Source organism: Saccopteryx leptura, chromosome 1 (genome assembly GCF_036850995.1).
Source record: "Saccopteryx leptura isolate mSacLep1 chromosome 1, mSacLep1_pri_phased_curated, whole genome shotgun sequence".
NCBI lineage: Eukaryota > Metazoa > Chordata > Mammalia > Chiroptera > Emballonuridae > Saccopteryx > Saccopteryx leptura.
This window is the reverse complement of record NC_089503.1, coordinates 295,522,619-295,547,100: the sequence shown is the minus strand read 5'-3', so window position 1 is coordinate 295,547,100 and position 24,482 is coordinate 295,522,619.

The following is a 24,482-nucleotide window of genomic DNA, read 5'->3' as shown; positions in this document are numbered from 1 at the left end:
TAGTTGAGGATTTTACTGAAATTTAGGTGAGTCATTAGATGTACATATTTGAATATAGTCACCTCCAGTCTAAACTTTCCATTAAGTTAAACTATTTCTAATCTGTACTTGGATTGATCCAGTGTGGGTGAGGGTCCTACAGCTCCACAGAAAATCTAGTTTTGATTCTGTAAGCATAAACTCCATTTCAGGTATAGCAAAGACCAGGTACCCTGTCACCCTCAGGCCTCTTCCAGCCCATTTTCTGGAGCAGAAAAAGTGCCACTGAAGGCTGAGTCTAACAATCAGTCATATCTATGTTATGAAGCCTCAGTAAAAACTCTGAACACTGAAGCTGAGTTTTCCAAATTGGCAATGCTCCATTCGTATTGTCACACATTGATGCTGGGAGTAGTGAGTCCTGAGGACAACAGAAGCTTTGCAGTTGGAACCCTCCTAAACTCTGTCCTATGTAAATTTTCCTTTTGTTGCTCCTAATCCCTCCTGTAAGAAATCATGAGTACGTATATCCTAGCTTTCACTGAGTTCTATGAATCTTTCTAGTGAATGCTCAGACCTGTGTGGTTTTGGGAATCCTCCAACCTTGCTGTCAGAAGTTACTGTTAGAAGTGAGGGCAGTCAGTCTGGAAGACTGGGCCCTGAGACTGCAGTTTGGCTAACTTTGGTGATCACACCCCCACATTCCCCTCCTTTCCCAGAGTTTGTAACATGACCTGAATCACAACATTACATTGTTGTCATTTGGGAGAGACAGGGCTGACCTTTGCTTGTGTCCTGATTTATTTTTCTACCCATTCTGTCAGAGTTGGCTTCATTTCTACAGCCTTTCTCAACTTCTGGTTCCCTCTCCACAGTGTCGCTCCCCGCGTCCTCAGTCTTGCCCAGCTGCAGTCTTTGTGGAGGTAGGACAGGTAGGAAGAGCTGCCTCGTAGCTGGTGCACTTCACTATTAAAGTTCTCTAAAAGCCAGGCCTTGCCTCCTGGGACTCAGAGATGACCCTTGCAAACTGTTCTTCAAACTTTACATCTTCCTCACTTCCCATCAGATATGGACTTGCTGCCACCAGAGAAGGACATTAGGCGCCTGGAGGTGCTGGCTTTCCTTTACATTAAAAACTTTTTTTCCCTTTACCTATTCTCAGCACTTCCTGAAGTTGCTTAGCAGGTGTTTCATAAACCTGACTGATCAGAGGATCACTTCTGGCTCTTGATAAATTTTCAGATTTTCAGCGTGTCCCATGGAGATTTTGATGTAAATCTGAGCCTTGGCAGTGGAGTCTGTCTTATTTTCATTTAAATAATAAGGGCCCAAGTTATTCTCATAATGACCAGCCATATCCTTAAGCCTGGACTTCCACTTCATATCTACATCTAAGTTGCAACCACTATCCTATGTATTTCCCTTGTCCTTGCTGGGGTTGGGAAACAAACCTGAATCTGTTTTGTATGTGCTCTGAGTTGGAGGAGTCATGCCCTAGCCCTGGTGCTGAGTCTGGCAGTTCTCCCATCCTGCCTTGTTACGGCCAGCTCTCTTTGCTGGCACCGGGATCTTTCCTGTACCCTATCCCAGCGTCTGTAGTCTTTCCACACATGGATAGATGGATATCGAATATGATGACCAAATCCACAAACAACTTCATTTAATTCAATAAACATTTACTGACTTGAGTTATGTCCCAGGCACTGTGCTAGATGCTGGCAAGATGAAAATAGGAAAATACTCATCGTTTAAAGGGTGTGACAGACACTTAAAGAAACAGCCATAATACGGTGTGATGAATGCTTTAGCAGAAGCATGTACAAAGTGCTATGGAAACTCGGATGGGGGAGTGATTAATGCCTGCTGGGAAGGGTCAGGAAAAGTCACAGAGAAGAGTTTACATTTGGAAGGTGACCGAAAGTTCTCTCAGAGGTTGGGGGGGGGGGCAGGGGAGGGCATTCCAGGCAGAGAGCTAAGCAGAATCAAAGCCAGGGTGAGTGAGAGTCGCTGTGCTCAGGCAACTTGGACTCAGTACACTGGTAGACCAAGAGCAGTGTTTTTTTCCAAGTGTCCTCAGGATATCTTCACTGTAACTCCCCAGGGAGCCTACTAAATGTGCACATTTCAAGGCCTCCACCTCATACTTCCTGATTTAGGATCTCAGAAGTGGGGCCGCAGCAGTTTTTCATCCTTAATAAGCTCCCGAGATGATGTTTCAGTTGGTGAAAGCAGAGGTTCTCCACCTCGGTGCACTATGATCACTGGTGGGGTTGGCAAAACGTTGATGCCTCAGTCTCACCCTCAGAGATTCTTGTTTAGTGATCCTGGGGTATGACTTGGGCACCTGGATGTTTAATGCTTCCCTGGTGATTCTCATGTGGAGAATCAACTTTAGAATCACAGGGCTAGAGCATCTGATTCAAGAACTTGAAACAGGCACATGGAGAATCACTGCAAATTATAATGGAGTTGTAGGAAGTTGATGGGCGGTTTTGGATGCCAGGCTGGGGAGTTTGGTTTTGATGTTATAGGTGATGAAGAGAGAATGGGAAGGTGGCTTACATTTCTACTTAGGTCTCATTAGATGCCAGTGTTAGGAAACAAGACCCAGTGTGATTGTCTACCTCTTATGCTAGAGGGAGGGAGGGGTGCTCTCCCGGGAGCTTGTCTGCAGGCAGTGGCTCAGCTATGCCCTCAGGATAACTGCTTCTTCCTGGTAACTGGGCACCGAGTATTCCTGTTATGTTCTCAGAGATTCACTGGGCACCTGTTCTGTTTCCACTGTTGAAAGCTCCCCATTTGTACTCCAGGTAAATTCTGAGCCATGGCCCTGGCCGGTTAGCTCAGTGGTAGAGCATCAGCCTGGCATGCAGGAGTCCCGCATTCGATTCCCGGCCAGGGTACACAGGAGAAGCGCCCATCTGCTTCTCCACCCCTCCTCCTCTCCTTCCTCTCTGTCTCTCTCTTCCCCTCCCGCAGCCAAGGCTCCATTGGAGCAAAGTTTGCCCAGGCGCTGAGGATGGCTCTGTGGCCTCTGCCTCAGGTGCTAGAGTCACAACATAGCGATGCCCCAGATGGGCAGAGCATCGCCCCCTGGTGGGCATGCCGGGTGGATCCCGGTCGGGCGCATGCGGGAGTCTGTTTGCCTCTCCATTTCCAACTTAAGAAAAATACAAAAAAAAAAAAAAAAAATCTGAGCCATACCAAGTTTCAAGGAGGCAGGCCGGCAGGGAGGTTGATGGTAGTGGGGGTCACACATTCACAGAGTCTCTATTAGGTTCAGAGGTTAGTGGTATAAACTTCATCCAAGTTCCTGAGACTTTTTGGTAAAGAAAATGTGTTGTGTGGATCACAGTGCCTTTGGAGCACAGAGGAGAACTTTTGGGATGGACCACAATCACATAGAAGAGGGAGAGGTAGAAGGTTAGGGTGAAAGTACAGGAAAAGTACCCGGTCACCAAGCCCAGACTGAGATCCTGGGACTTTAGAGGACCAGCTTGATCGAGACAGAATCAGATATTTCGTGGGTGTAGGTATGAAGGGAGAGGCGAGAATGTCTGAGCTCCATCCAGTACAGGAGCCACTGAAGGCCCTAACTAGCAGCTGGTCATTCAGACCTCATTCAAGTCTCTCCTTCTTCTGGTCTTTTAGATTTTCTCCTGTTTCCCTCTTCTATCTTCTGCATTCTTTCTCCTCCTCTTTAACCCTCTGCATCCTCACTATTTGTAGTGCTCCCAGGAACAACCAGCACAGTCCACTAGATTCAAGTTTTTTAATGAGCCTGAGTCACAGCCTTTGTTGAATCCTAGAACAGCTAGTCCATAGTAGAATTAAGAGAGACTCATGTCCTCTGATTTTCTCTGAGCCTGTGTCTAAGCTGTGGCCACTATAGTGAATGCTTACGTTTTGCATACTTTGAGTAGATATATTTTACATTCATCATGCGTGATTCCTACCACCACTTTGTGAGAAGGTTACAATAATTAGTTTCTCATGTTTGCTAAGTCAACTGGAGAAGAAAGGTACTTTGCTTAAAAATACAAGTTTTCCCAGAAAGGAAGTAGAAATTTACAAGTAGGAAATTTCAGGTTCACATAATTTTAGGCCAGGTGATCAGAATTTTCATGTAGTACATTCTAGAGTTATAGCTTGCCATTACCATGATTTAGAGTCCCAAAACCACTACCCTGGGACAAGAAGAGACTTTGATGGTTCAGTGGCTGAGGGTGGGAGAAGACATAATGCAGTTGCGTACTTTGACCTTTGTCTTGCTTTCTTTTTAAGTCTTCTGACTTGGTTTTCTGGTGCTCTCACACTAAAATGTAGGAAATGACCCCACTGCTCTCTCATAAAGCAACAAAACAATGCCTTTGGCCATGGTTTTATAGAACCTGGGGACCCAATGTAGTGTCTGACTCAGTGCCTGGCACACAGCAGGCTCTTAAGGATAAGTTATTTGTTGAGCCGAGTTGAGATGAAGTCTACGGAGCTGCACTGAATTACTACCGAGATAGCCTTGGGCAAGTCATTTCCATTCTCTAAGTTCTCTCTTTCTTCCTACAAAATAAGGCAAGAGAGCCATACAACCTCTGGTGTTCCTTCCCACTCAGAGATTATATATGTGCATCTGTAAAGTCATGGTGCACTTTGACTGGTCACAGGAAAGCAACAAAAGACTATAGAAATGTGAAACTCCCAGTTTTATACCTATTCAGTGTAGTTCGATGTGGGCTCACACACAGATTTTTTAGGGCTCCTTAGGTAGCTATCCCCTATAGCCTCTACAGACTCGTCACTGACTGATGGCCTACCAGAACGGGGTTTCTCCACCAAACTGCCAGTTTCCTTCAACTGCTTATCCCACCGAGTAATGTTATTCCTATGTGGTGGTGCTTTGTTATAAACGTGCCGATATTCACGTTGCACTTTGGTCATGGATTCAAATTTAGTGAGCCACAGAACACACTGAACCTTCCTCTGTACCGTCCACATCTCGACTGGAATGGCCGTGGGCTGCTCCGCTGTATACACGGTGTTACATCATCATCTGCGCATCCGCACATGCTGCCACATCATCCTACAGAAACTGGGAGGGTTTCCCTTTTATTTGGTGCAGATTTCACATTTCTATAGTCTTTTGTTGCTTTCCTGTGACCAGTCAAAAGTGCACCATGACTTTACAGACACACTGTATATGCATCTCCTTTTTAAAAATCCCAGAATTTTGGGCCCAGAAGTGACTTTGAAGGTCAATTAGCTCAATCCACAGCTTGTTCAAGGCAGAGTCAGATTATTCGAAGAAGTGGAGATTTGGCAACTTTGTGGTTTGTGTAATAGTGAAAGTCAGCCAAAAAGAATAATTCAGATTAAAAATCATTTGAGGGCCAGCATTATTCTCTTTTGCTCAATATCTATCAAGTTAATGAGAAATAGTTGAGTCTTTGCTTTGGTTTTTTTCTTTGTTTTCTACTGATAAATAACTTACATATAGTAAAATGCACACATCTTAAGTGTACAGCTTGATGAATTTTTAAATATGTATCCATCCATGCAACCACCTCCCAAGATATAGAACATTTCAGCACCTGGAGAAAGCTCCCGTGCGTCCTTGTCCAGCCACTATCCTCTCCCAAGGAATAGAGGTCTAATTTTTACTACTATAAGCTGGTTTTACCTAGTTTAGAACTTTATGTAAATTGAATCTCATAGTATATAACCTATTATGTCTGACTTCTTCATTCAACATTATGTCTGCTATTTATTCTTGTTGTTTCATATGTCAGTAGATTGCTTCTATTTTTAACTACTATATGTGAATGATATGATTATATCACGTTGTGTGACTACCACATCCTAAGGATCCACCAATGCAGAATATTAGCTACAGTCCAGGATAGAAAGTCAGAAGATTTGGGTTTTAATCTTAATTTTACCCCTAAGTAACCATGTAGTACTAAGTTACTGGGCCAGTTTTTCTCATTTGTGAATAGAAGGTTGGGCTAGAGAATCATTACCAATTTTTCTAACTCTGGTTTTACAAATAGTATATGAATCACAGACTCAATAAGCAATTGAAATATAGTCACAATCATACACCTGACAAAGAACTCATATCAAAATGAACAAGGGATGCCTATAAATCAGTAAGAAAAAAATAGACAACCCAACTAAGGTCAGGAAATGTGCTTTGTGTGTGTGTGTTTGGGGGTGTGTGTGTTATGATGAAGAAGAAACTTGTCAAGTGGGAAAGCTTGGGGTGCTATGACCATGTAACAAATACATTTAGATGCTCAGAAACATTTAGTCATTTACATGCTTTAGAAGCTAATTTTTAAATAAGTATCTTTTGTTTTATTTTTTTGTAAGGGAGGCACCATATTAAATTTTAACAAATGCACCAAATAAAAGGATTTCATAGACTGTAAAGCTCACTGCAAATGAAAGGCATTATTATTATTCCAGATACAATATGAGTGCATTTGACATCAACCACCATTCAACCCAGTTGCAGGTGTAACAACTGACAAGGTTATTTTCCTTTGTTCCTTTACCATGGTTGTGGGAGAATGTCTGAATCCAACGCACAAATAACAGCTGTGATTTTAATTGAGACTTTTGAGTGGATAAGCAAGGTGTACACTGAACGCATAGCAACAGCTAGATTTTCACTTGGGCAGCCACATTATTTTTTCCTCAGGCTTTGAAAAGGGAAAGTTTTAACAGACCTCTTGGAAGTGACCCTTGTCCCCCCCCCCACCCCCACCACCTGTTCGCAGTTACTGTCATAGAATACGTCATCTCTCTCCCACATGCATAGTGGGAAAACAACTTTGTCATCCAGAGCAATGAGTGTTTTGCTGTGTCAGGGAGACAAGAGTCTGCATGTGGTTCATTGTTCATTTCCACATTAGGCTCCCTCCCCAGGCACTGGAGTTTCCTGTCCAGAGAGCCTGCCTGGGATCCTTATCATTTCAGCTGATATAAGTCAGTATGAGAGACCACTGCAAATCAGAATTTTGCCAGAATGCTTGTGGAACCTCCCTTGTCTTTTTAAAAAGATTTTGCAATTCTGGTTTAGTCTTAGCTGGGTCAGAAACTGTCCCAACAATGTACTCAACCCAGATTGATCAACCAAAGGGAATTTCCTTGTTCACTCACATTTGCTGCCTGTATCTTCTTGGACCAGGATATCCCTAGGAGTCTGCTCCTTGGCTAGGGTGACTGACTATTGGCTATTCCCTTTCCAGTATTGTGCATAGATATATTTCAGACACACACACACACACACACACACACACACACACACACACACACACACACACATCTACTCTAGTTACTATAATTGTAGAGTGACAAAGGGTTTCAGAGTTCAGAAAAACCTGGTTTTGAATTTTGGATTTATCATTTATTCCTGGATGATAAGCCTCGGCTGCCTTATCTATAAAATGAAGATAAAAGTACTTACCTTGTCCTTGGTTTTTGTGAAGTCAGGAGCAGCAATGCATGCCCACCTTCCCAGAGGCCTGGGCCACAGAAACTGCCTTGTAAATGTTGTCTGAAATGATTGCTCCATACATTGTGCAATGGGAGCAAATCACCCATTGCAGGGCAGCAGCCTGCCCGGGTTTTGCAGTAAATTAATGAGAGGATAAATGCTAAAGCCCAGAGCCGTTTTCCACTCTGGAGCAAAGGGGACCATATCCAGGAACTGCTTCTGCAGGTCTGGAGGGAAGGCAAAACAAAACAACAAGTAACAAAATGCTTCAATGAGGTGAATTATTAAACACAGGTGATTTCTTAAACTGAGTGGCCTGTAGTGGACTGGCACGAAAGGAGGGTTTTTATTTTTGTGTCTGAAATCTAATTTTTCTTTATGTGTCAGCATTTCTTCCTTGTTCAGCCAGAGGCATCTGTATTACTGTGAGGGGTGTTGGGATTGTTAGATCAGAAAGCCAAAAAGGAGGTTCTTGGAGCGATAGCAGAAGCATGGATCTTAATGCAAAGCTTTTGATTTGTAAGAGCCAGGTGTTATTGAGAGAGGAAAGAGCCCTTGAGGATTTAAAGGGAAGGTCCTTTAAAAGGCTGGCTGTAGAATCTGTGACATAAAATTAGGTGACCAAGCGAACAGGGGAAGAACCAGGTTGCTGTGCCCCCTCTCTGGGCTAGCAGTTGGTGGCCAACTGATTAGAAGAGGGAACTAAGTGGTGGGCTGAGGGTTGGGGTGAGCAGGCTAGACCTGAGGGGACCCCACGGAGGGGAGCTGGGGAATAAAAGGGGCAATGTGCCCTGAAGACCTTGTATCGCCACGCAGGAGAAGACTGTGTTAGCTGTTTTTTCAGCCTTTTCCATTGAGTACCTTCTTTCTGTAACCTGCTGCTTGCAAGTTCCCCAAGGACTGTGCCCAGAAGGGATATCTCACCATGCCCCACGATTTTTGCTAAGTTCCATATGAGCTATTTATTTGGGTATTTCTTTTCTTTTCTTTCTTTCTTTCTTTCTTTCTTTCTTTCTTTCTTTCTTTCTTTCTTTCTTTCTTTCTTTCTTTCTTTTTTTATTTTTTGTGTCAGAGACAGAGAAAGACAGAGAGAGAGAGACAGATAGGGACAAACAGACAGGAAGGGGGAGAGATGAGAAGCATCAATTTTTCATTGCGGCACTTTAGTTATTCACTGATTGCTTTCTCATATGTGCCTTGACTGGGGGGCTATTGCAGAGGGAGTGACCCCTGGTTCAACGAGTAACCTTGGGCTCAAGCTGGTGAGCTGTGCTCAAACCAGATGAGTCCACGTTCAAGCCAGCGACCTCGGGGTTTTGAATCTGGGTCCTCTGCGTCCCAGTCCAACGCTCTATCCATGGTGCCACCTCCTGATCAGGTGGTATTTCATATTTTAATGACCAAGGACACTAATAAAAGCCATGAAACACAGACACAGTCCCCAGAATGAGGATGGAGAGGTAGAAGGGAAGTCCCTAGTATTCATACTGTTTGTGCACCAACCATCTTTATTACTTAGGTTTAATTTTAAGTTTAGGAGCTAAAAGAGCAGAGATTGAGAGTGTGGTTTCTGGAGCCAGATGCACTGCCTCTATCCCTATATGCTTACATGCTCTATTAGCTGGTAAACTTTGAGGAAGTTTATGAAATCCTTAGCTCCCATGTGTGCCAGGTGGCATAATCATGTTTTCCATGTTGGTTTGCAATGAGTCAACGGATGAATATACACAAAAGACTTAGAACAATGCCTGGTACATAGTATAAAGCAAAAATTATTATCTTTGATCTTACTGTCCATGTTCAGACACACCAGGGCAGGTGTGTGTGTATGTGTCTGGGTGTGTGTGTGTGGTAGGGAGAAGGTATGGAGCTGACAAACTGACAATTTTTTACAACAACCAATAGAGAAGTTAAATTTGCACTATCTCAACTTTTTGGGGTAGTCCATTTGATTTTCTATTCACTTCTATATAGTTTCAAGAAATTTTTATTGAGCTCCTTCTATATGCCTGCCAGACACTGTGTAAGGTGCTGAGGACAAAATGACATTCAAGACAGATGTATCTCCACCTTCATGTAGTTGGCAACCTGAACTAGTCTCTTCCAATGACTCCTTTGTCCAGTTTGGGGATCTGGGGCCAAATCTCTAGTCCAGGCAGCCTGGGGTCCTGCAGCAGGCTATTGGATGCATGGTAAATGGCTTTAATAATGTCAGGGGGAACTTTCAGTTAATCCCTTGGACTGTGGGTACACTTAGCATCCAAAGGCCAGACCAAAACGGCACGAAGAGAAACAGAGAACTGGTAATTATCTGGTGAATTTGGGTCATGTGGAAAGCCAAACCAAATTACTTTAGCCAAGGAAAAAATGATTGTTTTTTTCTCTGCCCACGAATTAGTAGTTTTAGTAAGGTTTTGCTGGGGTCTCCCTTCCCCTTTTTGCCTTATTCCACTAGGTATTTCCTAGAAACCAGCATACTTGGGGGAAAGTACAAAGACCAGGACTTGGAGGGAAATGACCACTGTCTATTCATGGATATTACTTGAGGAGCCCTGGTCTTATTTGCTGCACATGGGTGGAAAATCTAAGCAGGGTTCTCAGTCGTACCAAGTTGGCAGTGTTATCATAAACCTAGTCAAACCTTAGGTGCTCTAATTACGAACTTAACCTGACAACTTCTCTTTACTTGTGAAATGAGCTTCTTGAGTTAGATGCTTTCTTATGTCCCTCTGTGTCCTAAATTATACTGTTTTACTCATTTATAATTTCAAAGCAAATGTAAATGAAGGGAACATATTTTAATTTTTATGATTTGAGCCATTTATTATCATTTTAACAGAAAATTTCAGTGTAGTCCCTCTCCAGGAAATGGTAATGGAAATTGCCTCCTTCAACCTGTCATCTATAAAATCTTGTTAAATAGCACGATGAGAATTTGTCACTTTGTCACCTAACTGACCTTTTGCAATCCCAAGAGGCAAAGTGAGGTGACACTTTCCCCGGGCTTGGATAAGATGCCCACATCTTTTACTGTGTTCTCACCAAGAAAACCCTGCAGCCAAAATTTCAGTTAGTCCAAGTCAATTTTTAAGCAAAGTGCATAACCAGAAATTGGCACAAACATTTGTATATCACCCTTTCCATATTCAAAAACTGTCTGAGGCTCATTTGATTAAGCATAAAAATAACTCTGCGAATGCCATTAGAAAGGCTGATGAACATCCCATGTCTGGCCCCTTGAATCCGTATTCTGAGGATGCATTATTAAGTCACTACGAAATAGTTTCTCTTGTAAGAACCTGATCGTGCTCTCTAGAGTCTGAAGGAATTATTTTCATATTGAGTTGAGATGGTTTAATTTTTCTATTTCCATTCAACAGAAAGGAAACAGCTGGTAAATTAAGGAAGGCCGGTACAGTTTATTCGGCTATGTCATCTCCACTGGCTTCTTTGGTTAAGAGAATATCTTTGGTTCAACCAGGGCCCCCTCCCTGCCAACTCCCCTCTTTAAAGTAAGTTGTGATTAGGAAAGAAGAAATGGCATTTTATTTCATAGGTGGCTCCTTCCAAGCTTTCATATTCTTCTTTAAGTTTTCCTCTTATACAACTTCTTCCTGACCTTGAGTGTTTCTCTTCCCTGGGAGCTTTTCAACATAGGATGTGCAAAGTTTTCGTCTGGTCTTGTAGACTACTACTGAATGTAGCATCTCCTCACCCTTTCCTTGAGGCTCAGCTGTTATCTATTCATTAATTCATTCTTCAAATATTAATTCTTACACTCCAAATGGCCTTTTGCACTTTAGACTCAAGCAATTGTCTCTGAGGATAATTTATTGGTTCAGAAATGGAAGTCCTATTTCACATCCTCAGATTTGTTTCTCTGTTAGGTCAGGGCAGGAGTGTGCTTTTTTTTCAATCTCTGGAAAGACCAAATATACCTTGCATACAGTAGAGTGTGTTCCAAATATGGACAGATGTTCATTGAAAAGGTTCATGGAAAAAAACTTGCTAAAAACAAAGATTTTAGGGTCTCAATTTCCAGAAGTTCTGAACCAGTTTGGGTAGCACTCTGAGAATTCTTACGTGCAGTTAGCTTTGGTCCCACTGGTGAGCAAGGCTAGATTGATAGCAGCAATTGGGGAATAAGACGACACATTGAAAAAAGTCAGAATGGGAGGGCTTGATGTTTACTGGTGGCTACAGCAGTGAAGGCAAGAGAAGAGTTAGAGATAAATTATCTATACCTACGTATTGTTTCTCAGTTCACAAAAAGAAAATGCTCATTTAAGTAATAGGAAAGCTTCTAGAACAGTTTTAATGAAACAACACTAAACAATATTTCCCAAACAATTCTTTGAAACTAAAAAGAAAAAAATACCAGTTAGAATGGCAGTTTTTGATTGACTTATATGGAGTTTACTAAAGGTTGAAGGTTGAAAGAAAGTAAAATTTAATGTTGTATTTAATAAAGACCTTGACCTTTCTAACACATTCAACTTATAGCCACAGAGACAAATGGTCACATCTGTGTGTATATGTGTGTGTGTGTGTGTGTGTGTCTGTGTCTTTAACCCTAAATAGAGGTTCATTGTGGCTTAATTATAAATGAGAGTGAGCATTTTTTTATATGACCATCAGTCATTGTTGGTTGTTCACTTTCACAAGTTCTTCGTTTATATCTTTGCTTTCTTTTCTACTAGGTTATTTGTACTTTTATACTGATTTAAAAGAATTATATCTTGATTCTGCACACTTTTTTCTATTATGTATATTAAAGCTCCATAACCTTTCTAAGCTGTTTATTTAATAGATAATCATAATTACCTATATTAACCTAAAAATAAAAGGCCAAAGTGAGAGGCAATAAGTATTTATTTGACATAGAAAAAATAGCTATTCAGGAAGCACTGATTCAGGCAGCAACTCAAATAGCGTTCCAATTCGGAGACAAAGGCAAAGGGTATTTATGAACAAGGGAAAGGGAAAAATTACACCAATAGAAGGAAGGCATTTCTATGGGTGCAGATAAGCTAATGTATTGACATTAATTCTAAACAATATTTTTAATTTTCAGTCTGGTAGTCATAATATCTGCTTTCTTGTTATCCTTGCAAACAGTTCTTTGGGACATAATGTTGCTTTAGGCACAGTCCAAAGGTTATTTTGCCCTGCTTTAACATTCTAAAGGTTTGAGGCATAAGATGTGCAAGGCAGTTCCTTTTGGGATGGAGCTCTGGCACCATTTAAAGTAGCTCCATTTATATTATTTTTATACCTAATAGAGTCATTTGGAGGATTAATTGAGACAATCTACTTAAAGCTCTTCATGCAATACCTGGCACATAGAAATCCCTCAGGAAATGTTTGCTACTGCTATTGTTTGTATTTTTATTACCCTGATTTATAATCCTATCAGATTTTTCTCAGGCCATGGCTCAAGTGTTCATTCATTTATTCATTCATGCATTCTCTGAATCTTTATTGAGGACCTATTATGTATCAGAGTCTGTTATAGGTGCTGGGGATGCATCCATGACATCAACCAACAAACCAGTTCTGTGAGCACATGTATAATATAGGGCCAGAAAGAAGTGCTAGGGGGCAGGGTGAGGCTATGCTATTTCAGGTTTTAAGGTGACCAGGGATGACCTCTCTTCTTTTTCAGCAGAAACCTGTACAAAGTGAGGAAAATCCATGTGAATAGCTGGGAGAAGAGCCTTCCAGACAGAAAACAGTAAGTGTAGTGGCTAGGATGTAAGAGTAGACGTTTGCCTTTGAGGAGCAGTGAAAGGCCAGAGGGACTGGAGCAGAGTGCATAGACTTAAGAGGGGAAGATCTGAGAGTAGTGAGGGACACGGTCACATCCAGCCCAGAAGGCCATCGGCAGGACTTTGGGTATTATTCCAAGTGTGATGAGAAGTCATAGGAGGATTATGAGCAGGGAGTGCCTTGATCTGATGTCCAGCCAAATGTACAACTGATTGCTGTGTTACGAATAAACTATGGAATACGAAAAGGTAGTTTATTAATGGATTAAGGATGCCACAGCAAATTACCTCAAATTAGGTGGCTTAAAATAACAGAAGCTTTATTCTCAGAGTTGTAGAGGCCAGAAGTCCAAAGTCAAGGTGCTGGCAGGTCCACACTCCCTCTGATGACTCCAGGGAAGGATCTTTCTTGCCTTCTTCAACTCTGGTGGCTCATGGAGTTCTTTGGTTTATGGAAGCATGTCTTTAGTCTCTGCCTCCGTCTTCTCATGGCCTCCCCTCATGTGTGTTTTCCTCTCCTTTTCCTTCTAAAGACACCAGTCATTGGATTTAGGGTCCACCCTAGATCCAGAAGGATTTCCTTGTGGATCCTTAACTCATATCTGCAAAGACTCTATTTCCAAATTAGGTCAATTTCATAGGTACTGTATGAGGTTAAAGATTGAACATAACTTTTTCAGGGACACAATTTAACCCACTACACCAATAAGGAACAAAATTAGAATTTTAGGTGAACTTATGATGAGCATGTATGTATGAGAATAATGGGAAGTTGGATTTTGGATGTATTTTTAATAAAGAGTTGATGAGGTTTACTGATGAATTCAATTTGGAGTGTGACAGAAAGGAGACACCAAGAATGACTCACTTTTTTTTACCTGAGCCATTGAGTGAATAGTGGTAACATTTACTGATCTAAAAAGAATAGCAAGTTTTCAGGGGCAGGTTTATGAAGACTTTCCCCATTTACCTTGATGATATAGCATAGAAATTAAGAGCAAGGCCTCTAAAGTCAGATAGACCTGGGCTCACCATTGGTGTTGTGCCTTGGGGCATGTTACTTAGTCTGCCTGGACCATGGTATCTCATTTGCAAAATGGCTGCACTAATGATATCTCCTTCATGAGGTTGTTGGGAAGATTAAATGTGATTATACATGCAAAATAGTAATAGTCTATGGCAGACAGACAGCACTCCCTCTACAGCAGCAGTTCTCAACCTGTGGGTCGCGACCCCAGCGGACACAGGGGTCGCCTAAAGCCATCGGAAATACGACCAAAACACAGGGTCGCGACCCACAGGTTGAGAACCGCTGCTCTACAGAGTTTATTTGGTCATTATTTTGTAAGGATTTCCAGTGTCCCTTTGGTCATCCCATCCTTTGATTCTGATATCAGGGTGATGGCTTAGGAAGACTGCTACAGCAGCAGCATGTAGGTTAGACTGGAACGGAGAGGCATGGAGGCAGAGATCTCACTAAACTGTCCTTGAGGGCTGTCAAGAACAGTGGTGTGAGAATAGAAGGAAGGGAGGACAGAGACACAAACCTACAGAGGAAACTGCACAAGACTTGGCAAAAAACGAACTGTCAGAAAGATAAAGATGTCTGACTTCCTAATTTGGGGAAGTTGGAGCAAAGTTGACGGATGTAGCAAAAGGCAAAATACAGAGTAGCCTTGGGAGGAGAAAGGACACATTGAGTTTAAATCCACCAAGTTCAGATACTGGCAGTCCTAGAAGTTAGGCATCAAGTATGATCGTGCCAGGCACGCAGTAAGTGCTCAGTGTCTTTTTTTTTTTTTTTCCGAAGCTGGAAACGGGGAGAGACAGTCAGACAGACTCCCGCATGCGCCCGACCGGGATCCACCCGGCACGCCCACCAGGGGCGACACTCTGCCCACCAGGGGGCGATGCTCTGCCCCTCCGGGGTGTCGCTCTGCCGTGACCAGAGCCACTCTAGCGCCTGGGGCAGAGGCCAAGGAGCCATCCCCAGCGCCCGGGCCATCTTTGCTCCAATGGAGCCTTGGCTGTGGGAGGGGAAGAGAGAGACAGAGAGGAAGGAGGGGGGGGGGTGGAGAAGCAAATGGGCGCTTCTCCTATGTGCCCTGGCCGGGAATCGAACCCGGGTCCCCCGCACGCCAGGCCGACGCTCTACCGCTGAGCCAACCGGCCAGGGCTGCTCAGTGTCTTTTGAATCACTGCTGGATCTTCTAGGTCAGCACCATCCAATGGAAATATAATGAGAGCCACAAATGTAAGCCATGTGTAATTTAAAATTTTTCTAGTAGTCACATTAAAAAAAAGCAAAAACAGATGCTGATTAAGTTAATCTTAACATATTCTACTTCATGCCAAAATATTATCATTACAATTGTATTAATTATGTTATTTTTTTTTCATTCTAAGTCTTTGAAATTCAATATGTATTATTATTTTTTTTTTGTATTTTTCTGAAGCTGGAAACGGGGAGAGACAGTCAGACAGACTCCCACATGCGCCCGACCAGGATCCACCCGGCACGCCCACCTGGGGCGAAGCTCTGCCCACCAGGGGGCGATGCTCTGCCCCTCCCGGCCGTCGCTCTGCCGCGACCAGAGCCACTCTAGTGCCTGGGGCAGAGGCCAAGGAGCCATCCCCAGCGCCCGGGCCATCTTTGCTCCAATGGAGCCTTGGCTGCGGGAGGGAAAGAGAGAGACAGAGAGGAAGGGGGGGGGGTGGAGAAGCAAATGGGCGCTTCTCCTATGTGCCCTGGCCGGGAATCAAACCCGGGTCCCCCGCACGCCAGGCGGACGCTCTACCGCTGAGCCAACCGGCCAGGGCCTCAATATGTATTTTTAATGTACAGCACAGCCAAATTGGAACCAGCCATATTTCAAGGGTCCAGTGGCTGCTGTTTGGACAGTATAATTCTAGGTGAAGGTGATTGGTTGGCAATACACCATAATGACTAAATGTCAGAAGAGAGAGATCAGTCTGGCATCATCTGCATGGAAGAGAAAACTGGATGATAGGGTAAAATTTGTAAGGGAGAGAACACTAGAGAAGAGGGAAGCTAAGACAAAATGAGGTCCTAATTCATTCTGTTAAGGAGTGACTTCCCCATTAGAATTCCTGGCCCCAGAAAAGAGGTGAATAAATAGTAGTAATTCGTGTTTTCTTGTATGGCCCTCTTGTTTCCGTGACTGTTTGCATGTACCTTGTTCATGTATTTGTTTATTGTCCATCTTTCTTGTACTATAATGTAAGTCTGTCTTGTTCCTCACTGTATTCCCAGAATAGTGTCTCTCACACATTAGGACTGAATAAATACCTATGGGATAAAAGCCAAATCCTTTCTTCAGAGAATTTACAATATCATTGATAGGCAAGGGCTACACAGAGGAAAGAAAAACTAAGAATAGATTAATGGAGAATTAAATTCTTAATCAATGTTGCTGCTAATGTGGGATCCAGGAGTTAAAAAGAGAGAGACTCATAGTGTTTAAAAGTACCCTGGAAAAAGAATTGGGATGTGGTTTATGTCTTAAATGATGGCTAGCCTCTGGATATTTGAAAATACAGGGCTTATGCAAAGGTAGGGATGCATAGAAATAGTTGAGTTGTAATAGATATTGGGAAAATGTTAGATGTCAGGCTGGAACAATAGCCACTGAAGTTTCTGAGAAGACGTGTTAAGCAGAATTTTAAGAATGTCATAGAGAATGAATTAGAGAGGGGAAAGCTTGTAAGCCATTCTTACAAATGTCCAGAAGGTGATGAGGTTTGAACTATAGCAGTACTTAGGGGGTAGGCAGGAGGAGAGATATGAAAGATGTTTGAATCGAGGCCTAAGTGGATTTTGTTTTGGAATAAATATGCATTGGATGGTCACATGTATTGCTAAGGACAACTCCAAGGTTCTGAACTTGGTTGCCGAGTGATGGTGCCGTGGTCTGAAACATTCCAAATAGTAAATCTCTTTCAGAGGTGGGGGCTTCGAGAGGAAAATGAGTTGAAGTCAAAGTGATGGAAGGTATCCAAGTAGAAATTTCCAGTAAGCCTTCAGATGACTAGGGGATTCAGAGAATGTAGGCTCTTTCCAAATCTTCTTTGCCTATATAGAAAGTGTTTACTTTTTGAGCTTCCCTGTGGCTCTGTTGATTACATTCTTATGTGTGGTTTGAAGTTCCTCTGGCTTTAGACCTGTATTTGTCTTGGGCATGTTTGGAATAGAGTGATAACTAGCCCAAGGTCATGGGTTTGATCCCCAGTAGGACCAGTTAGTTTCATTGAGAAAAAACTTGTGTTATATGGTTCACAGACTTCACCCTTAATCCTGTCTACTTGTCTCTAAACAATGTAGCATTGGGCCCAATGGAGTCCTGTAAAAACTACTGGGAGGGTGGCTCCAAGTGGATCTGTGTAGGTGGCTTCCTCAAGAAGCTTTGTTTACCTTCCCTCCTCAGCTTGTGGGGCAGAAATCACATTTTCAGAGATAGTATCTGACCAAATGCACATGGAACTGTCATGAGGGTGGCCACCCACATTGGTTTTTCCACATTCACTTATTTTCAGGTAAAAAGGAGTGTGATGATCCAGGAGTGTGTCGTTCTGGGCACAGCATTGGCTTGTAAATGTTGGCATATTATCAGTTTGACTGTGAGAACTGACTTACTAATACTGTACAAATAAACCCTGGAGAGCATGAATGTGCCCAGAAGACTTTCTTAGCAAGCTTTTCACTGAGAGATCTTCCTTATTCAGCTGCTGTAGCTTGCTGCATCCTCTCATTGGGAAATACAAGTCTAGACTCAGAATTCTGGCAAAATGGTCATCCAGGGACACAGCATAGACTGTGTTGTGCTTAAAAGAGTGACAGTGTCCGTAGACCAGCCCTTGGACAAACCCACAGGATGTGTCTTCCACACAAGTACAAAGTTGGCAGCATTTTCAGGGATACTTAGCATCTGAAGTCTGTTTCTATGGACACTGCATTTTCAAAAATCAATACAAGAGCTTCTCAAGTTGCTTTTCCAGTTGGCTGATACACCCATGGGGTCCGGTAGGAGGAGCCCTGGAGGGGATATGGAATAAGATTATGGACATATTGAAAGATTCAAGATAAATCAGTTTAAGAAGGACTTGAAAATAGGTTCACTTACCCCACCCCCACCCCCAGGAACTAGGTGCTTGCCACATCAGAGATATTTCTAATATTTGACATTATGGAAAATTGAAAAGGCTGAGGACCATCCAATATCATTTAATAGATTTCTAAGTATAACAGTGATGACTGAGAAGAATATGGTGTGGGATAAATCTGACTAAAAGGAAAAGGCAGAATAAAGTTATATGCTGATGAACTCAGTAAAACTGGTTGAAAATTACTAGTGTATGCATAGATTGTGCATAATGACAAACAAGTGACTTCTTTGTATTGTACCACTGAATTGATTATATTGACAGGAGTAGTTAAAAATTATGCTATGGAAAATGTATAGTTCTGCCAGCTAGATTGGGGAGTAAAAAGGGAAAGGATTGTTGAAATAGTAAAAAACCAAAGAATGGTGGACTTGAAATTTTACATTTGCCTTTGTGGTGCAAGGATTTTTAGGGCCAAGCAACTAAAAACACCTTTACACCTGTTTTTGCCAAGTCAGGGTCAAGTTAGAGGAAAATGTGCTCACCCGGTCAGTGTCAAGAAAGTTGCGGCCATGAATCAGAGTGTACATAGATCCTGGTGTGACAAAGCCAATGGAGGCAATTCTACCTTAGGAATCTTAGAGCTTCGTTAATACTCTTTCCTAATAATAATAGAAGTAATGAAAATGAAAGTCTCATAAAAGTATCAAATAAGAGCTGATGAACAGCCCAGTGCTACGTTGTGTTTTCATCTAGTCACAGAGAAACTAAAGAGATGAAAAGATTAGATTCAGCCAGTGTGATCTGTTCTGTAAAGCTAATTTAGGACATTTAAGACACTGCTCTTTATTCTGAGACACAACCATGTTATTAAATGAATTCCTTTGTAATGATATAATGGTGATAACTGATTTTAAAAAATGCCCTTACTTGAGCTAAATAAAGGTTTTGTCACCTTCTGTCCATTTGTTACAATTTCTACTTTAAGTTTTTGGAAATTTCACTATTTTGAGAAATCTAGAAACTTAGGAACTATTGCATGACAATGTTTAATCTTCAAATACCAATATAAGGTAGATATTATTATTATTACCACTTTACAGAAGAGGAAACAGCCTCCCAGAAGCTGTTTTGATTTGTTCAGAGCACTCAGCTGGAAGTATCCGAGCACAAAACAGACCCCTAGCTGCTTGATTTCAGTGCCTGTGCTTCTTACCATTGTTACTCCTGTGACTGTTAGTTAGGGTCAGCAGCGGAGCCCAAATCACTATAGGTGTATTAAATAGGGTATTCAGGACAGGCGATGGAAAGGCTGAGTAGACAAATGAGAGAGGAGAGTCAACCCAGTGATGAATAACACCAGGAAGTCAGTACCATCACTAGAACATAGACACAGAGAGCATGTGGTGTTCCCATCTAAGAAAAACCATCTGAACAGATGGGAGGACGTGGTACCACTTGCGGTGGGGGGGCAGGGACCATGGAGGAAGGAACTGCAGTTACTGCCAAAGGGCAGAGACAGGAAAGGGCAGGAGTAGCCTAGCTGCTTCCTTCCTCCTGTTAGTGCCGGCTATTTGCCAAACCTACCCAGGAAGCAGAGACCATAGGGGCTGGGAAATGTAGTTTTGTGAAGCCAAAGCCATGGGGGAATGTTGGGAAATGAATATGAGAGCAAACAGATCAACAACCAGTACATTCTAGCATCCATATGGATGAAATGATTTCACTGTACCTTTTACTACAGCAGTGGGGTCTACATACCAGAAGGTATTTTTTAATATTAACAGCTTAAGAGAATTTATTTGGCTGGGGGCAGGGGGTGGGGAGATAGGAATATATCCGTTTCTAAAAGACTTTTAAAGCAGAGAGGCAGAAGAAATAAGGAGAGAGATTTGGTCTTTGGGTAACCCTATCTTTAAGTATTTTAGGTTCTATGAGGGTGGCTCTGGGCCAAATAAGGGGATGACAACACAATCCTGGGTGTCAGTCCTGTTACTATTGTCTCCCTTCCTCTCTAGAGGAGCAATCTCTCTCTCTCTCTCTCTCTCTTTCTCTCTCTCATGTTTGAGAGGTCTGGGCTTCAAAAGCAGAGTTCCATGTTTGTGAGGGGAAATGATAGCTTCAGGCACAGCACTCACATAGTAAGGTAGCCATGAATAGAGACTATGACATCCCCACCCTCTAATTTCCACTTGGAGAGAACCCCCCCCCCCCAATTCCCTCTGGAGGATGTTGTGGGGCCAAGCTGGAGCCACTGAGTTAAAGAAACAGAACAGCATTAGGAAATTACAGGACAGTAACTCAATCTTTTACCTTCTTGGTAGTAACCATTAAAAAGAGAGAAACCTCCCTTCTAGGCCACATTTCCTACCTTACTTGAAATCCAAGGTCGAATTTTACTCCTGATGTACTGTTGCAATTGTCTCCAATCCAATTTACATCTGTTTTTGTTTTTAGTGATTGCTTTATTCTTTTTAACATCATCTCATCCCATCACAGAGTGAAGGAAAGAACATTTAGAAACCAGATGTTGTATTCACTATAACCATTACCCTTTATTGGATCCCAAAGAGGTTTAATCTCTATTCATAAACAAGGTGAGAAAGACACCAGCTTTCAGCTCAACTTTGCACTTTAAGATGCCTCGCTGAGAAGAGGGTCAAAGTCTGCCATCTGTCCTGCCATTATGACCCAGAGAAGCTCATGACTGGTGTGTGTACATATCCCACTGGTTGAGCCCTATCAGACCTAAAGCTCCCCTTTTTATCTTTTTATTTTTATTTTATTGTTTTTGTGACAGAGACAGTGAGAAAGAGAAAGAGGAACAGATAGGGACAGACAGACAGGAAGGGAGAGAAATGAGAAGCATCAATTCTTCATTGTAGCACCTTAGTTGTTCATTGATTGCTTTCTCATATGTACCTTGACCAGGGGGCTACTGCAGACCAAATGTCTCCTTGCTCAAGCCAGAGACCTCGGGCTCAAGCTAGTGAGCCTTGCTCAAACCAGATGAGCCCACACTCAAGCTGGTGACCTCGGGGTTTCGAACCTGGGTCCTCTGCGTCCCAGTTGACGCTCTATCCACTGTGCCACTGCCTGGTCAAGCAACTTCCGTTTTTATAATGAGTCTTTTATGATACTTCCTTTCATGTCCCAAAGTGAAATTCATAGGTAATACTGACATATACAATGTCAACAAAAATCAAAATGATGCCTGAACTATACTATCAAGGAGAACTAAAATGAAAGCTATTTATTGTAAAATAACATACATTACAAGACAGAAATGCTCAGGCACAACTGTATTTGAAAATGAAATGAGGTGGTCAGATGTTTGCACCTACGTGGCCAAGCCCAGATGTGACTCTGCCAGCAGACCTGTGCAGGTGGAGAGTGGAGAGATTCAAGTAGTCAATTAGCATTGCCTCCATGATGGTTTTGTTCTAAAACAGTGGACAACACGTGGTAATCTTCCACATGAAGTAAAGTACCACCGTTCCCTTGACTTAACATGGCAATTGCATTCCTGGGAAATCCAGTTTAAGATTAAAATCATGCAAAAGTACTCTGAGTTGATAAATAATAAATTGGAGTTATAATCTAGGCTTAGGCAATTGTAAATAACTTTTTCATCTACATAAAATTTCTAGATCCAAAACTCCTGCTCAATGAATGCCAGTAATGCCCTCATCAATCATTGTGAGCGACAGCCCCAAATGTCTCTGCACCTTTCTAAAGTGCCACATAGGGCTAGCATTGTACCCGTTGGCAACCATGTAGGAGGATGACGAATGCCTTATTGAAGGGCAAGGGTATAGGAATATGGGGCTCATAAAAATCCCCCCAAAAGTCCACTTTTGTCTGTGGAAGCCCTGATTCAACCATGCCCTTGAGACCACGCTGACTTGGATAAGCTGTCAAGAAAATGGTTCATGTGTAGTTGCCAGAGCTTTTGGCAAAATTCTTTATGATGAGCTTCTACTTTCATTTATGTGGAAATAGTTATGTGTGGGCTGTAGAAGGGCTCACCACACACCCTTTCTCACTGAGGCATCCCAAGGCTGGTTTACCATGGGATGTCATATACATGATGTGAGGGACTATGGCTGACATTGCAATGGGAATGGGGCAACGAATGACAATGGATAAGTTTGAAAACCCAGTTAAGGATATTTGTTATTGAGCAGAAATGATTATTTATCTTAATAATATCATATTTAAAAATGGCTTATCCCTGAAAGGTGCAATTAGCTATAAATCTGCCTATAGTTTGTAAAGCCAAATCTGAACAAGGATGTCTCAGTCAGTATATGGAACTGTCCTCATGTCTGGATTGGGGCATGAGTGAGTGGGAAATAGCAAAAAGACAGGTTTGATGTCCTTGGCCCCAGATTCCAGCCTGCCTCGACTGTTTGTGACCTTAGTAAGTTGTCGTTGAGCCTCCATTTCCTCGTCCATGAAATAGGGTTCTAACAGTGCCTGACTCTTAGAATTTCTATAAGGACTAATGAGATAATAGAGGTAAACCACTTGGTATAGTGACTGACCCATATAAGCACTTGACAACTATTAACCATCATTGTCAGGATGTCATGGTAATTATCACTCGTACAGATCTTACAGGAAAGAAATAATATCATCTAAAAAAGAGGCTGTATTTTGACTTAGTTGACCTTGAAGGAAAGCAGAATTCCTCTTAGGGACAGAATTACCCTTTTGTTTTCACCATCTTCAGTGGGGCCTTACCCCCACCCCCACTCCAGGCAAAGCTGTGATGGGGAAAGATGGCTTTGCATAAGAAGGTAATAGAATCTTCTTGAAAGTTCTTCCTAAGAGAGAGAGTGGAGAGTTGGACTGGAAGTAATTCCTGGGAAATTGTGCCAAAGAGAGGAAGGGATCTCATTAAGATGACAGGAGACACACGAGCAGCCAGAAATTCCTTAATGGAATTTAGTAACAGTGATGATGCTTGACATTGGCAGCCATTTTGTGCCCTGTGGCTAACTGTCTTCCCACTTTGTCATCCAGAAAACCTTTAGTGAAGGGCTGTACCAGACTAGCCAACTGTGTACAGACAAAAAGGGAAGGGAGAAAGGTGTTGTTCAGGGTAGAGGGGAAAGAGAAGCAATGCATTTGGAAGCTCAGTGCCACAGGAGGCAAGATGCTGGACAGAAAGATGACAGGCCCTGAGAACATTAGTCCTAGGGAGAGTCCCAGGAACTTTGAGGGAGTCAAGTTGGGAGTGACCATGGGCTGCACTAGGGACAATAAAAAAAGGAAGCTTCAGTATTATTGTTAGTTCCCTAATATCTAGCATAAATCTCATGAGCCTTTATTTTACATTTAGCTAACTTTCCAAATAGCTCACAGAGGGTTTAAGAACAGGCAAATGAGATGAGATGCTTTTAAACAATAGGGAAATTACTAATCTTTCCACATCTTCTACGAATGCTGCTGTGAGTTTGATATTAATGGTATCTAGTCAGTGAAGAATTAGAAAGACTTATTGAAACAAAAACTCAGTGCTGAGAGGTCACATTTTTATAAAATCTCTCGATATGAAAGTACATTAAATGCTATTTGTATATTATAGGTACCATATATGGTAGAAAACCTTTTCCCAAATGCTTTGTGTCCTGGATTATAACTCACCGTTGGGTTATATGAATGAGGTCAGTTACTTACACCTAGTTCATTGTTAATGAAGATATTTTATAATTCTAATATCTCATATAGTTTGCAAAAGTTCTCTGAAGCATTTGTTTTAAAATATAATCTGTGAATTCTATAAGATATCTCTATTCTGGTATGTGATTAGTTTTATTTTTCTGGGTAAGTTTTCATGTTTATTTGTTGCAATGACCCTGATTAATACAATGCTATATAGCAATAAAATTCTTCAGGAATGACACATGACACCAACATTGTCCAAGAGAAACAATTATTCAAACATGATTAATTTTAATGTAATTACTAAAGAAAGATATATCACTTTATTATGACGCTCTAGCCATACATTTTCAAAATATGCTTATTAAACAGTAAATGTAAGATAATGATTCAGTTAGTTACATTTTTCAAAGTCATTAGGGTTGATATTTCTCTGCCATTAATCAATG